This window comes from Epinephelus lanceolatus, chromosome 3 (assembly GCF_041903045.1).
Source record: "Epinephelus lanceolatus isolate andai-2023 chromosome 3, ASM4190304v1, whole genome shotgun sequence".
NCBI lineage: Eukaryota > Metazoa > Chordata > Actinopteri > Perciformes > Serranidae > Epinephelus > Epinephelus lanceolatus.
The window spans coordinates 1,006,308-1,023,049 of record NC_135736.1 but is presented as its reverse complement, the minus strand read 5'-3'; the positions used below and the strand labels follow the sequence as shown (position 1 = coordinate 1,023,049).

The window sequence follows — 16,742 nt, the reverse complement described above, 5'->3', positions numbered from 1 at the left end:
GACTTGTGGGTGTATATGTGTGCGTATCATGGAGAAAAAGTTGTTGCGGTCACCATGTTTACCCTAGAAGGTTGCCATTTGTCATAGAGGTTGAGTGTGAGTTTGTTAAGGTGTGCTTGGCGCTGTCACATGTCAATTGGCTGTGAAGGGACTGTTGCAGGGTGGGCATCTGAGTTCTCGAAACCACAGCCTGTAGCAGCCAAACATGTCACTCTAATAGTACTCCCATTAAGCTGGCCTGCTCTCCCTGCCTTCCCTCCCACCAGAAGCTGCCTTCATCAGCTCTTGTTAACCATTTCCATGTTTTGCATATTCTGTGTTGTAAACTGTTTTCTTGTCTGTATACAACATCTATTGCATGTCTGCCTGTCCTGGGTGAGGGATCCCTCCTCTGTTGCTCACCCTGAGGTTTCTCCAATTTTTTCCCTGTTAAAGGTTTTCCTGGGAGTTGTCGATGTGAGGGTTTAAGGGCAGAGGATGTTGTTATGATGCTATGTAAAGCCCTTTGAGACAAACTGTTGGGCTATACAAATAAAATTGCCTTGCCTAATAGGTGGCGAAATTTTACGACCAGCTTGGTTGTGGAACAGTTCGGTTTTGTTTCCAGCTGATTTCATTTTGGTACGGCTGGCTCTGTGGTCTCAGAATGGAGTCAGGGGGAGGGTTAAACTGACGTAGGTATTCAAAGTGTGCGTTGTTGCTTTTTCAACTTGTTCAGACATTTACAACCAAGCTGTAAAATCACACATCAAGCATGTGTTTATCTCCTTATCGGGACTCAGAAGTAAACAGGACTTGGCTCTAATGTCAATTTGGGTGGTTGTTTTTATTCGCAGGCATGAAACAGATAATAAGGTTGATTTTTTTCCTGCATATTAATTTTGGTGGCAGCTGCCACCGCCTAAAATGGTCAATGTGGGCTGAAACTAACACAACGCAGTATAATCATCCAACATACTTATCAGTTTCTCTCAGATTTTAAAGTGAAACTGTGTGTTTGTGTTTTCCTGTTTTTATGATCGGGTCTGTTCATTTTGAGAGGTTAAATCCGCATATTTCCCCTACAACTCTGCATCAGTCTGAGGCTCTCTGCTCCCGTGCATGCTGTGTGCCACCTGTGTGTTCCCGTTTCGCTGTGCTGTGTAAGGCACACATCGGCATGGGGTGTCAGATTTGTTCCACCAATTGTCTATCTAGAGATGGTAATAAAGGCGAGAAAAGTGTTTTGATGATTTGATGAGAGCAGACTTCGGGACGCAGATGCTGATCTGAGTCTGCGACGCCGCCTCGCTGTGTAGCCTAGAGACACAAGGGTGTGTGTCAGAGCCGGTCGAGCTCATGTTACAAAATGCTAACGTTGTTAATTCATATTTTGTTGCCCGGATGTTGTTGCAGCTTCGTCTACAACCTTACAAATGACGAGACGAGACTGGACTTAAAATCAAACGTCATCTTTAGTGAATGAATAAGGGCACGGACACGTTAGCTCGTGCAAACAACGGGTACACAGCTCGACTGCTGCTAACACAGCATTGGCGCTAACAACAACAGAAGCTAAGTGACGTCATCACGTGACATGTACTGGGTAGTGAAGTCCCGTTTAATACAAAGTAAGGCATTTACTTGGAATTGAACTTCTATACTCGTTACTTCAAAATCAAATTTTCAAATGAAATGTACAGTCTTCTTTTGACTAAATATTTACCACATTTACTGAACATAAATATTAACTTCTTAACAATCCTCACAAATAAAATGTGTTACAGATATAATGCCCAGAATGTCTATAGTTAGACTAATGAGTAAGAGAAGATGCAGTATGTTGTTGTAATAATAATGATAGTAATAAAAGTAATATAGATAATGATAATAATAATGATGATTAGGGATGCAAATTATCGATTAATTCAATAATCGAATGTTGTTTCATCTTATCGATCGATGATCCATTAATTGATAAGCGGCGATTTTCTTGAGAAGCTGAATTTCCCTGTGAATCAATAGGTTCTATCTATACATAACATAAAAAGCTATATCTTCCTTATGATATACAGAACAAATGCAAATCATATTCCTTAATCAAAGATTTATTTTGGGATATATTTGAGGGCAGTATTTTGGTAGCATATCAAAGATATTCTGAACAGTAAATATCAATATTACGCAGGCTACTTAACATGAAAATAAATTGGGCATTCTCTCATCTGTGACATGGGAAACATTAATAGCAGCAGCTTCACATTCCTGAAGAGAAGAATACAATATGTAGGCTACTTTAACATGAAAATAAATTAGTGCACTGTCTCTTAGCAGCATAATAAAATAAATAAAATAAATTCTGAAAAGAAAATTAAATAAGGTTAAGGTAATAAATTGTGCACTGTCTCATCTGTCACATGTGGAATATTAGCAGCATTTATAAATCCCTGGGAAATGTGACAATATCACAATAACATTAGTAGACCAGGACTGGACTATCGTAGCTCTAGTTAACTAAAAATACAGGCTGCCTGAAAACAACAAAAAACATCCCTGAGAAAGATATGTGTGCCCACCTGCCTAAAACAGAACCAAAAACACATCCCTGGTGCTCCTCATAGCATAGATACTGTAGACCTATCTATTTTTGTTCAAGAATATCAACATATCAACATAGTCAGGAGTAAGTCGTGTGCGCAGCCTGTTTACAGCGAGGCCAGCTGCTGAGAATACACGCTCAGCTGAGACTGACGTGCTTGGTATGGCCAAGTACTTTTGTGCCAGGTTTGTCAGCCTTGGAAACCTTCCTTCATTGACTTTCCACCATGCTGTGGGACTAGAATCAAGGAGTGGTGGCGGATCCTTCAGAAAGCTGTCCACTTCTTTTTGTGGTGATTTTGTTTTTAATCATAACTGCCAACAGTTATGATTAAATTTTGGGGGCTTTTTCGCCTTTAATGTATAGGACAGACAAGCGAGAAGGGGGGAGAGAGAGAGGGAGTGACATGCAGCAAAGGGCCACAGGCCGGAGCCAAACCCGGGCCGCTGCGGCAACAGCCTTGTACATGGGGCACCTGCTCCACCACCAAGCCACCAGCGCCCCCAATAGTGGTCCCTTATTAATTGCTTAGTTGCTATTAATTATTAATTAGATAGACAGTAGAAGCAGTTCAAAAATACAACTGTCAAACATAAAGCGCTTTTTGTGCATACAGTTAAAAAGATTTGCAATAATTTAACAATAATTTAATTAATGGACCTAGCTTACCTTCATCCTTTCACCCAGTGAAGTGCGCACTCTGGATTTGAATTCCCCCACTTTGCTGGTGTCTCCCTCGTCTGTCTTGAGATGCATGTTGATCAGGCTGAGGATGATGGGATACGTGTCTGATATGGACACCTCAGTCTCAGTAGACATGACGGTAGTTGCACACTTGAATGTTTCCAGCACTGGCGCTACATCCTCCATCAACTGCCAGTACTCATCTCTCAACTCCAGCGTCCTCGCGTCTGTGAGTTTGGTCACTGTGCGGTCTGATAGTACAGCAGACACGGCCCACCGCTGCTCCGTTACTCTGCTAAACATGTCACAGACAGAATTCCACCTGGTTTTACAGGATTGGATGAGTTTATGAGACGGCAGCTGCATCTGTTTCTGTTTTGCTTCAAGCGCTTTGTTTGCTGGATTGCTATGATTGAAGTGTTGTACCAGTCTGCTGGCAGCTACAATGACTCGGTTAATGTAGGTAGCGAACCCGTCGTTAATGGCCAGCTGCAAGGTATGCGCGAAGCATGAAACCGAGTGCCAACTGACTCGGGTGGGACTGTTTGCTGAGATAATATTCCGTGCATTGTCTGTACACAAGCAACTACATGCCCGGTGAGTCCCCATGTTTCCACAGCCTCGTTCAACTTGTTAGCTAAATTGTCAGCTGTATGTCTCACTGCCATGCTCTCTGTGAGTAGGACTGCTGACATTACCTGCCAATCCTTTTCAATGTAGTGGCATGTAACTGTGATGTAGCTTTCTGTATTTAAGGAAGTCCAACAGTCGGTTGTGAGGGCCACATTCGCGGTTGCAAGTTGTGTTTTCAACTCAGCCTTCTTCCTCACATAGCTTGCTTCCACGTGGGTAGTTATGGTCGTTCTAGAGGGGATATTATACCCTGGCTCGATGTACTTTATCACTTCTCGAAATCCCTGTCCGTTAACGACGTTTATCGGCAGCATGTCTGTTGTAACCATGTTACATATTCACTGAGTAATGCCCTCCGCTTTCCCAGCGTCACATACCGTCCGTCCCAACGTTGTGGTGATTGTAGGCTGTGAAGCCGATCCACTCGCTCCATGCAGCATGACTGAATGTGTCGTATTCAGGTGGTAATTCAACAAAGTTGTGGAGTTGTTGTACTTTAAAATACTACCACATATTGTGCATTTGGTGTCTTTTTCGTCATTAACCAACTTAAAATGGCTCCACACTGCACTCCTTCTTGTCCGCTTCTTCATCCCGCTTCGTGTTTATGTTGTTCTCATCAGAGCCCTGCTTCTAGTGTGTTCTCGCGTGTGCGTCAAGTACGTCTGGCGTCAAGAGCGCCTCACGTGGACTGGCGGGGAATTACAGATTTAAAAACGCAATTAATTGCAATTAATTTATTTTAATCGAGTAATTTCTTATCGACAATTAATCGATTAATTTGTTTGCATCCCTAATGATGATTATGATCATAATAATAGCCATAAAGATGATAGTAGTAATAATAATAATAATAATAATAATAATAATGATTAGAAAGCAAATTTCTGAAAAATTGATAAAGCCTGCTGAGGCACACCACGCATACGCCACAGGCCACCAAATTTCAGCTTTTATAGTCCAAAATTCTTTTCTCTGATAAATTATATTTAGTCTGTTAGTTATGTTATTATCTGAAATGTGTACAATTGATGTGAACAAAATTTAGGTAAAAAAGAGTTATTTTCATTTTTTGGTGGCCAAGCCAATAAAAATATATAAGGGGCCAGTAAAACTCTGATCTACTGGCCAAGGGGGGAAAAAATGTTAGGTTGAACCCTGCACAGTCACAAGTAGGGATACACATGGTTAACTGCTTAACCGTTAACAGATAACAAGAACCTTGACTGGTTTAGTACAACCAGTTCATTTTTTTTGCCAGGACATTGGTTCCATCTGAGCAGGTATTCTATGCTGCAGGTCTCACAGTGAACAGCCTGCGCACCAGGCTCACCCCACAGCATGTCCACATGTTGCTTTTTCTTAACCTCTTTAACTCGTTCAGACGCCGGCGTCCGCGCTCCCTCCCTCCTCTGTTAAATGGGATCTCACAGGCGCACTACGTCATCAAACCATGTGATGCTTGGTGTCACCATCTGTCATTGTTTTTCTTTTGTTCCTCATGGTTTTTGCACAAGAGCAGCCTAAATACACGAAGTCCAAAATTGCGATGAGTGGTGACAAGTCATGTCATGCCGTTTTTCGAGGGGAAATGTTAAAGGATTACTCGCGCTCTCATGCAGAGCCGTCAATGAATACGAAGCTGGTTTATAAAAGGTGAGATCTCACTCCTACCACTATTTTTGGCTGAGATATACCGCCTAGAAAGTAGGATCACAACTTTCACATTTCATATGGCTTTATTTGGTGATATTTTATGGTGTTTCTGTCATAAACAACATCAGCTATCATAATCACACCTGATTTCAATAAGGTACAATGTTTGAAGCTGGCTGAGTGCTGTTTGATCACTGATAGGACTGTTTTGAAGCGGACATGCACATATAACCCGAGGCTCGGCTCTCCCTCTCCGCGCAGCAGCCCTCCCCATCCCTCCCTCGTGGCCCCACACATACTCCCGAGCCTCGCTCTCCCTCACCGCGCAGCAGCCCTCCCCATCCCTCCCTTGCGGACCCGCACATACTCCAGAGGCTCGGCTCTCCCTCTCCGTGGAGAGCCCTCGGCTCGCTCCCACGGCCGACCCTTGGGCCCGGTCCCACCTCACCCTTCCCATCCCTCTGGGGCTCTGGGGAACCGAGTTCTGTCTTCCTTTTTTATTTGGTTGTTTAGCCGTGTCGGCAGTTGTAGTCAATGCTGGAATAGCTATTTTACGTGGTGCACTGTTCACCATTGCCGCTTGCTCTCCCCTTCTGCCAGCGGCTTGGGAACGCGCATATGCAGTAGAACAGCCAATAGGAACACAGTGGTCTGAGCTGACCTTTGATTGGTTGATGCACATCGGCACGATACTGATTCTTTAGAGGCTGACCACAGAGCCATGGTGAGGTGCAGAAACCTTTGTCTCAGACCACTTGATTTACATTATGCTTAGAGGATATTATGAAATTTTTACTCAATTATACCAAAACAATGTTGCCTACTACTTTAAATAAAATATAGGCTACTTCAATCATTTTGAGTTGTTATAAAGTTAGTGATTAGCTTTAAAATATGAAAATGACCGATCCAAATGTTTTTGTCGCAAAAATTTATTTGATGGGTCACCTGCCTCTGAACGACCACCACCACCCTATTTGGTGCCAGGAAAAACCCTGGATAATGTACACAGGAAAACCCTCACACAGCAAAAGCCGCCGGGTGGAATCGAACCAAGGGTCGCTGCAGTGGGCATGCTCTACCGAGTGAGATACGACACTCGCGGCTCATCGTATTTAATCGAGTAATAGATTTCATTGAGTGTTTCAGTGACGGTGAGCTGCCGCTGCTTCATTATTACTGCCACTAAGTCAGAGTTGGGGCAGACGCACAGTAATGGCCCCTTTCCACTACACAGTTGCAGCTCTACTCGGCTCGGCTCTACTCAACTTGGTTTAGGTGCTTTTCCATTACAGCTGAGTTCTTCATAGTTCCTCCTCAGCGTGGGCGGGGTCGTCATATCACGGCAGCTACAGCCGCGTCGTCTCGCTCTCTCGTCTGTACCTCAATCACGGACCACAGTGTGGTTTTCCACACAACATTTTTTTTCCACAACTCATATAAACAGTCACCTGTTACCGTTACCGTGCCTCAATAAACAGTCATTGTTCAGGGCAGCTGCTATTGCCTTTTTTTTTTAACTTGCTGCTGTTTTGAAGCGGTGCCAACCTCTGTCTTCTAAGAGTGACAGTCTCAATCCAGAGTCTGTTTCCTAATGTTGTCATTGAACTCAGAATATCTCTCTCTTCTTGAAGTCGCCTGTGGTTGCCAAAGTGTTCGTTCTCAGAGGTTGCTATTCGGCATGGAGATTGAGTGTTTGTCTGTAAATATCTGTATTTTGTTTCATCCCAATTGGTTTAAAGGAGGATGAATGATTGGCTGATTTCTGGGTCTGCACAAACTCTCTAGTCTGTCATTGCCAAATATTTCGCTCTAGGAGGTTTCCACTTACTGTGGAGGTTGAGTATGTGTTTGTGTTAGGTAAAATGAAGAGTTTATGGTAATCTCATGCTTGGATTTATCATTAATGTACACTCAGTGGTCTTGCTCTCTTTGTTTCTATATAATTAATCTATAGCCACAAATCGGGTATTTAATGTTACACATTATAGTTTGATTTTAACATACAGAAAGACAAACTAATCACCTTTTAGGTAACAGTTATTTTTTTCATTCCAAAATTGTGCACATAAATGAATAGTACGTTGTGATTTTGTCTGTCAAAAGGTAACTTTTGCAACCTTTTTCCACCCTCAATGAGCATTACACTACTATCTGAAAACTTAATTCTAAAATAGTATGCTGCAATAGCCCAAAAATCTAATGATCATTAATTAGAGACGTTGATAATAGGGATGGGCAGCACAAGCAAAAACACTATTCGAAAATCATGTTAACTATTCGACAATTTTTCGAATAATTCTCCTCCTTCTTTCTCCTGTTTGTAGAAGAGCATCAAACTACCTGGTAGCACATCTCACACCACTGTAGCAATCCTATACTGCCCTCGTGTGGTTAGGAGCTGAATTGCATGTCAAATAAAGGGGGGAAATAAGACGGCGAATAGTAATAGTTGCATTAAAAAATCGATTTTTCAAAAATAAAACGACTATTCGAAATTCGAAAATCGTGACCCATCCCTAGTTGATAACATAGCGTCCACAAGTGGTAGTTAGAGAAGTGGGTAATAATATGGGTCCAATAGGTCACACAGAGAAGTGTTTAAAATGGGTGCAACAAGTGACAAAATTAGAGAGGTGTGTAATAATATGGGTCCAATAAGTGACACAGAGAAGTGTGTAAAATGGGTGCAACAAGTGACAGATTTAGAGAGGTGTGTAATAATATGGGTCCAATAAGTGACACAGAGAAGTGTGTAAAATGGGTGCAACAAGTGACAGATCTAGAGAGGTGTGTAATAATATGGGTCCAATAAGTGACACAGAGAAGTGTGTAAAATGGGTGCGACAAGTGACAGATTTAGAGAAGTGTGTAATAATATGGGTCCAATAAGTGACACAGAGAAGTGTGTAAAATGGGTGCGACAAGTGACAAAATTAGAGAGGTGTGTAATAATATGGGTCCAATAAGTGACACAGAGAAGTGCGTAAAATGGGTGCGACAAGTGACAAAATTAGAGAGGTGTGTAATAATATGGGTCCAATAAGTGACACAGAGAAGTGCGTAAAATGGGTGCGACAAGTGACAAAATTAGAGAGGTGTGTAATAATATGGGTCCAATAAGTGACACAGTGAAGTGCGTAAAATGGGTGCAACAAGTGGCAAAATTAGAGAGGTGTGAAATAATATGGGTCCAATAAGTGACACAGAGAAGTGCGTAAAATGGGTGCAACAAGTAACAAAATTAGAGAGGTGTGTAATAATATGGGTCCAATAAGTGACACAGAGAAGTGCGTAAAATGGGTGCAACAAGTGACAAAATTAGAGAGGTGTGTAATAATATGGGTCCAATAAGTGACACAGAGAAGTGCGTAAAATGGGTGCAACAAGTGACAAAATTAGAGAAGTGTGTAATAATATGGGTCCAATAAGTGACACAGAGAAGTGCGTAAAATGGGTGCAACAAGTGACAAAATTAGAGAAGTGTGTAATAATATGGGTCCAATAAGTGACACAGAGAAGTGCGTAAAATGGGTGCAACAAGTGACAAAATTAGAGAAGTGTGTAACACAGGGGCTCAAAAGTGACATTGTAAGAGAAGTGTGTAAAATGGGTGCGACAAGTGACAAAGCGTGAGAGTGGTCCCCATAGGTGACAACCCTGACTCCTGTGAATTCTTTTTTTTGGAATTCTGCTTATTTAAACAGACTTTTGTAATATCTGACTGTTGCTGATCATTGGTGATTTTTTTCAGAGCTGTACGAGCCCTGGAAAGGGTGGTCCCCGCAGGTGACAATCCTGACCAATGGTCTCTCAAGTTATGGCACGGGAGTCTGTGTGTGTGTTAACAGGGTTTTGAAGGTGCATGTGTGGTTGTTACCAATTCACAGCAAGCCCTAGAGACTGTGCTATTCTACATAAAAAGATCCCTGTTGCATATTCAGATGATCTATCCCACGGGAGTCATTAAACAGCTTGTTTTGAAGGAGCCAGCAATCTCACACTGCTGTTAATGAGCTATGGTTATGGCTTTATTAAAATTAACACTTGTTAGCCACTCTTTATGTGGACACCCTTATGGAGGATTTTTAAAAAATGTGGGTGAGTAACATTGCTCTCTGTGTCTAAGTTGGTTTAGTTGCACTCCAACTGCTTGCTCATGGAGATTGTTGGGTCTCTATAAATGCAGAGTATGGTCTAGACCTGGTCTATATGAACAGTGTCCTGAGAAAACTTTTCGTGTGATTTGGTGCTATATAAATAAACTAAACACACAGGCAAATTTATAAACATATACTCAGCTTACTGCCGATCAGTTATGACAGACTTTTCAACATGCAGCGTGCATTAACTGTTCAGTGTCAGTACCAGCCCTGATAATTTTGGAACAAATATGTACTGCCCACCTCATAAGTGATATGAGACACTTGACAGCATTGTAATTCCGGGCGATGGGAAGTTAGCCATCCACCAACTAGTGACAGAGCTCAAATTGTGGTGCAGCAGCTGAAAGCCTGTTGACAACCATTTCCACTCATTAGTGAGAACCACTGTACTGTAGTTCCATTAGAACAATGTCTCTCCAGCCACTGCTGAGCTAACAACAGGGCACTATATTTTGAATCTGATAAAGTGAGATTATAAAACAGCCCAATGCACTAACATACAGCTGTGTCAAACATACATTCAAAACATCTGCAAACACAGCATACTTTGAATTTGAAGAATGCACTTGAGCACAAAGCCTGATCTGCCTGCATTTCATTTGTAATATCAAACACATACAGATTAAGAGCTAGAATGTTTTTGTGATTCTCTGTGATGTGAATCATTTTGAATTCAAGCACCTGGGTGAGTTCACCAGTGCAGTGGCAGCATATGGTTGACACATCCTGTAAAGCTTATTTTTTTCAGGTTTCATGTTGGCAGTGTATATCTCTTTACCTGCTGCACTCTTTTTGATCTTGTCTCTGTCTTTCCACCTGTGTGTTTGTGTTTCGGTGCGCCAAGTTTTACTCTTTCCTCTTGAGGAAAACAAGATCAGGCAAGAAACATCTGGTGGGGTCATTTCAACCTGTTGTGCAAGACAAATTACAGTGAACTTTAACTAAACTCCGAATCAACATTTTTGTCTAAATTTAGTCCTATGTGCTCAATTTTCTCAGTTTATTCACCTCTTTTTGTTAATAATAACTATGTAAGTAAATTACCATAATTGCAGTGGACCCATCAGCCTACATAAGCAGATTGACTGGCTTATAGAGACTGTTTGCTGTAGCTGAATTCATAAGTAGAGACATAGACACAAAAAAATATTGTAATGGTGGATTTCTACTCTAAATGTACTCATTTTTGTTTATTGGGGTACTTGGTTATATTATTTTCTCTGTCATTCTATCATTCTAGTCACCACCTGCTGCTGGATCAGAAACCTTCTTTCTGACTGTGTACAGAGAGTCAGGGTGGGTCCCCATCTCTCCACAGTCCTCAGCCTCAACACCAGCTCTCCACAGTGCTGAGTCTTCTTCTGTACACTCTGTACACAGGGGTGCCGCCAGGAATTTTGGGCCCCATGAAAAAAAATCACATTGGGCCCGCCCTGCGCAGTTTTTGTCACCACATCTCGAGGACCTAACTGACCCATTAAAAGCTTTACATAACTCTAACTTTGATGGCTTGCAACTGTCTTGCTTCTTGTAGTTCAATACTACCAGTACAATAGTAGAAGAATGCCCGTCCACAGCATAAGTCAAGGTGCTTGTACTGTGGCAACTACATAAAGAGTGTGTTTAGTTTGTGTGTTCTTAAAATTCTGAGATTATCTTCCTTGTGAGATGGTATTGAAATATCTCTCTTGCAGATGTGCTGTTGTCCTTGTATTACTATTTGAATGAATCTGACTATGTGAGGCTATTCCATATTTTATATAGTATAATGGTAATATTGCCATTGAAACAGTATATATATATTATTTTGATTCTTTTCTGTTGTTCAATTATATATGTAAATCTTAGAGTGCTGTTTCCTATTTAAACAACGGTCTTCCTGCACTCAGTATGAGCCTGATGAAGCTGTAAGCGAAACACGTTGCTCTGCTCTATTAAATCTTGATCCTCTTTCAAAGTCCTGTCTTGTGTGTGGTATGTAGCCACAACATATGTTTTTTTTTTTGTTTTTTTTTACATAGTTACTACCAGTACAATATTTACTGCTAGTGAGTTGTACATGCAACAGTCTGCATACAGTATGCAATTCACTACTGTAAAAATAAATTGTCCTTCATGGGAATAGTAAAGTCTCTATCTATAGATGTCATTTAACGACCATAATTCAATCTAAATGAAAGCATCTAACTAGATTATTTTAATATTGCCTGTACCTTTAATACAGGCTGGGTTAGGCTACTTAATGTTTCAAACTGTCCAGCATCCAGCACAGACAGCTGTAGGCTGTTTTTGTTTCATAATAATTATTATGTGGAAAAATAATTTGTTTGAATTTCTGTCATTAAAAAATATTTTGTTTTCTTTTTTGTAATGGTAAAAAAGAGCAAGAGAGAGAGAAATTCCCCCAGACTCCCTGCAATGATGCTAACTGGCATGTCATTCAACACAATGTTGCTCACCTTTTTCATTGGGACGGGGAGGGGTTAAGTTATGGGGAGACAGGGCTGCTGCTTCTGACTCATCTGTTGTTGAGTCTGGTAAAAGGGGCAGGGACAACTGATTTAATATGAATATCTGGCTAAACATTTACCTGCACTGATCAAATGTAGATTACAAAGGAGTGAAATGTAGGCTAACACTAGTCTGTAGCTAGCTTATTTCACTATGGACATTAAGCTAACAGGTTCATTTCTACCACTCACAGACTATAGCCTGCCTACCTACCTTTCTTGGAGAAAAACTGGGTCACATATTGACACTCTTTCTTTTGCTTCTCCTCTCTCTCCTTTGTCTCTTTCCTTTTGTGAAAACCAGATTTTCTTTAGTACTAGGTAGCATGATGATGACTGTAGTGTTCTAGCGTAACTGCTGACTGCTGCTAGGCACTGTCACCGTCAGTGTGCTAGGCAGGACCATACCATTTCATGCAGATACAGGGGGGTGGTCAGTCAATATGGATGTTAACATTTTGGTCAATGGGGATATCTATATTTTACTGTCAAAAACAAGTTAAAACAAAGAGATCATTAATTTAATTACTATATTTGGGAAAAAAATATTCTAATGGTGATCGTTTAATAATTTTATATTAATTTTTTACCTATTTTTGGGGCCCCTGTCAGTCAGAAGCCCTTTGAATTGTCCTGACTTTTCTTCCCTATACGGTGCCACTGTCTGTACACCTAGGACTGTGTCAGCACCCACCCAGGCAATGCCATCATTAAGATTGTTGACGACACCAACTTGGTGGGGCTCATCTCTGGAAGCGACGAGATGGCATACAGGGATACAGTTGACTTCAGGAGGAGAAAGCCTGGCCTGCAGCTCATCTGTATCAACAGGGAGGGTGTTGAGAGGGTGCCAAGCTTCAAGTTCCTGGGTGCGCACATGGATGCAGACCTCCAATGGAGCATTAACACCTCGGTGGTCGTGAAGAAGGCCCAGCAGTGTCTCCATTTCCTGAGGATCCCCAGGAGCATCAACCTGAAGAGGGAACTGCTGACCGTCTTCTACTGCTGCTCCATTGAGAGTGTGCTGATATACTGCATCTCTGTGTGGTTCTCCAGCTGCACAATGGCGCACAAGATGGCACTACAAAGGGTCATTAACGCCGCCCAGAAAATCACTGGCCACCCTCTCCCCTCCCTGGAGGACCTCTACAGTACCTGCTGTCTCAAGAGGGCACGTAGCATCCTGAGAGACTGCACGCACCCAGGACACTGGGTATTTGAGCTGCTGCCCTCTGGCAGGAGATTCAGGGCGCTGAAGTCACGGACAAATAGACTCAGGGATAATTTTTATAACAGGGAAATAGCACTAATCAATGCAAACCTCATCTGATTACCTGCCTTTTTTTTTCAACAATGGGCCATGTGCGTGAGCAACATGGCAGACTAGAACTTTGGCTCCTCTCCCTCCAATGTGTTTGTATCAAACTTATCTATTTTGCCTTGGAAAACTTCTCCTAACTCTCAACAATTGAAAGCTTAAAGTGCGGTTCTTTCACAATGTCAAGAGAATGTTGCAACAACAGCAAAGCACATCAAACTCACACGCGGAGCAGTACAGCATTTATTCCATGATCCAGCTGAAGCAGAAAAGTTCCTGCCTCCAGAGGAGGACAATCCCGCTAACTGACTGGGGTAAGGCTCACTGAAATAGCTCGTTCTGCCGTAGTGCACTGTAACTCACATGGTGGGTTATTTACTTTCTGGATTTTGCGTCATGGCTGAAGGGATGTCACTAAGGAGGCATGCACTGACAATCTGACTGTCGACAGTTTCGACAGTTGTTTACAGTTCAGTTATCTCTCATTTGTAATGCGACAATGCCGCCTTTGTTCCCTTTCTCCTTTTTGTGCTTGCATTTGGCTTATAGCCTATATGCGTAATGGTTTTTGGGCAGCTTGAGACAATACTGCACTGGGGCAGCCATGATGGTCATTTGGAAACAGCACTTTCGCTTTCTTGCTCGCCAGAGATACTGATGATTTCGTTTTGTGGGCGGGTAGCTCACAGCTGGTGGCGGCTTTGCACTCCTGCTCTGAAACTTGACGCGAATGGACCGACCTAGGGTGAATGGATTCGGCACTCCAGCTTTACGTGGGTATCATCCAGATACTGTGTAGCAAGAGGTGAATCGCTTCGGCTGTCGAACCGGGTTTTCCCACTTATGTTCTCACCGGCACCATTTTGTGGTGGGGAATTCCCATGCTGTCAGGCAGGGTCCTGTCGCTGATTATTGAATGTATGCTTATATATATGTATGTATGTATATGCATATAGTGGGGCTTGTATGCTTGTGTATATATATATATATATATATATATATATATATATATATATATATATATATATATGTATACATATATATGTATTGTGAAGGTATAGCCTGTATATACATATATGTATATATATATGCATATATATATATATATATATATATATATATATATATATATATATATGAATTCCCCCCCCCCGGTCTTAAGTATTGAGCCTGATTCATGAAGTGGTGGCAAAGGGGGTCAGTATTTAATAAAATATTATATTGGATGTGGCTTTTTTCCAGGAAACCCATCTACTGGAAAGCGATGTTTCCAGACTTCATAATAATCAATATCATGTTGTAGCTTCCTCCTCAAATATAAAGAAAAATAGAGGAGTAGCGATTGTTGCTAAGCACAGCTTTCAGTTTACGAATCTAGCTTGTGGTAAGGACTCAGAAGGTAGAGTAGCCTTTATTAAAACTATAGTGAATGGTAAAAAAAATAGCTTTTGTTTCTGTTTATCCCCCTAACTCCTTTGATAGGATTTTTTTTGAATTCCTGATTTACTGGATTTATTGGAGTTTAGCCTGATAGTATGAGGCGACTTTAATGCAGTCTGGTTGCACTCACTGGATAGAACTGGAGTAGCTGAGGGGACAAGCCAGCGTCTTGCCTCCTTTGAAATGGGCATCAGATTGTGCTGGGGTAGATGTCTGGTGGACATCTAATCCTTCTCTAAGGGTGTTCACCTGTTTTTCTTCACGTCATAGCTCCTTTTCCCGCATCGATTACATTTTTATTTCGAAACATTTATTTGAAAAAGCCTCTAATTTTGCTCTTCTTCCTATGTCTCTGTCCAACCACAGAGCCATATGTGGCAGACTAGCTCTTCCATCTGGCCCCAAACGGGCAGCTCGTTGGCGTTTTAATACCACTTTATTGTAAAATGAATCTTTTCTTAAGGAAATGAAAGAACAACTTGATCAATTTTTAGCAATAAATAGGCCGTCTGTTAATGAACCTCAGGTGCTGTGGTCGGCGGTGAAAGCGTTCATAAGGGACAAAACAGTTGGGTTTTGAGGTGACTGAAATCGGTGCCTGGAATTGGGCCTGACAGCTCCCGACCTCGTCCTCCTTGTTTCTTCTAAAATGTCTTTTGCTGTCAATTCAGTATCTTAGGTTCGGCTGGCAGATACTCAGAATAACACTGGAGATAGGCAGAATCTGGTGCAATCGAGTTTATTGTGTTCACAGGCAACAACACAGACAAACTCACGAGTCAGCCTCCGGAGGACGACTGAAAAACTGCTCTCAGCGCTCTGGCTTATATGCTGGTGGAGGTCGAGGAGATCTCCACCCATTTCTGTAGTCCTTCCCATTTCGACCCGTTTTTACTGGTAGCAGACTTTTGCCCTTATTTCTGCTCAAGCTGGAATCTGCCACCAGTATTTCCGGGGCCGCCCTCACTCTATTTTTTAAAAACCCATGTGATCTGTGGGGACTCACATGCTACAGTCCCTCGTGCTCTTATTTTTAGAAAAACATGTGATCCCTGGTGACTCACATGCTACAGTTCCTCGTGACACAATCATTTGAATGTATGTGTGACCTTTATATAAACTCCTAAGTGCATTATGCAGTACAATCAAGTGAGTGTGCTATCTTCTTCACACAGCACGTGGTAACTTGTATGAGTGTCACTATAAGTTCACAACATCATGTGAGTGTAGGTTAATGCATTATATCATTACACAGCGCGTGATAGGTTATGTGTGTCAATAAGAGTTCACAGCTGAGATGTCACTAAGAGTTCACACTGTTATATTGCATATTACACATGAATGCAGGATTAGTTTTTTGCAAACGTCTACACACTAACATGGTTACATAGCTATTTGTATCTCATCCAACTTATATGGTCTAATATCTGATGAGGGTTTTGACTTTTACACTACATTCCCCCCTTTGGGGCTCCATAGTCCCACACGACACCTTTTAAATCACAGAAGAAGAAGGGGTGAAAATATATATATCCCCCCTTTGGGACTATATAGTCCCATAACACTAGCTTAAGATTTGTTAGTACCACACATAATGTCATTTTCCAGTGATTATATCCATAAATCAGTAGTAGATATCACACATATATCACACATAAGTCACAGAGAGTGAGCACTAGCTTGATAATGTCATCTTTGTGGCATAAGGGTGTAGAATGACATTCATACACAGTGATTATGACTACAGTCAGTACTAA

The 16,742-nt window shown here is 41.6% G+C and overlaps 2 pseudogenes across 1 annotated transcript; one reads left to right on the top strand and one right to left on the bottom strand.

Moving 5' to 3' along the window:
* LOC144462605 (uncharacterized) overlaps positions 1-16,742 on the top strand; it is a 346,494-nt pseudogene that overhangs the window by 125,667 nt on the left and 204,085 nt on the right.
* Positions 2,913-4,532, bottom strand: LOC144459395 (E3 SUMO-protein ligase ZBED1-like; annotated as a pseudogene). The gene has a single exon (XR_013488372.1). The product of XR_013488372.1 is annotated as an E3 SUMO-protein ligase ZBED1-like (transcript).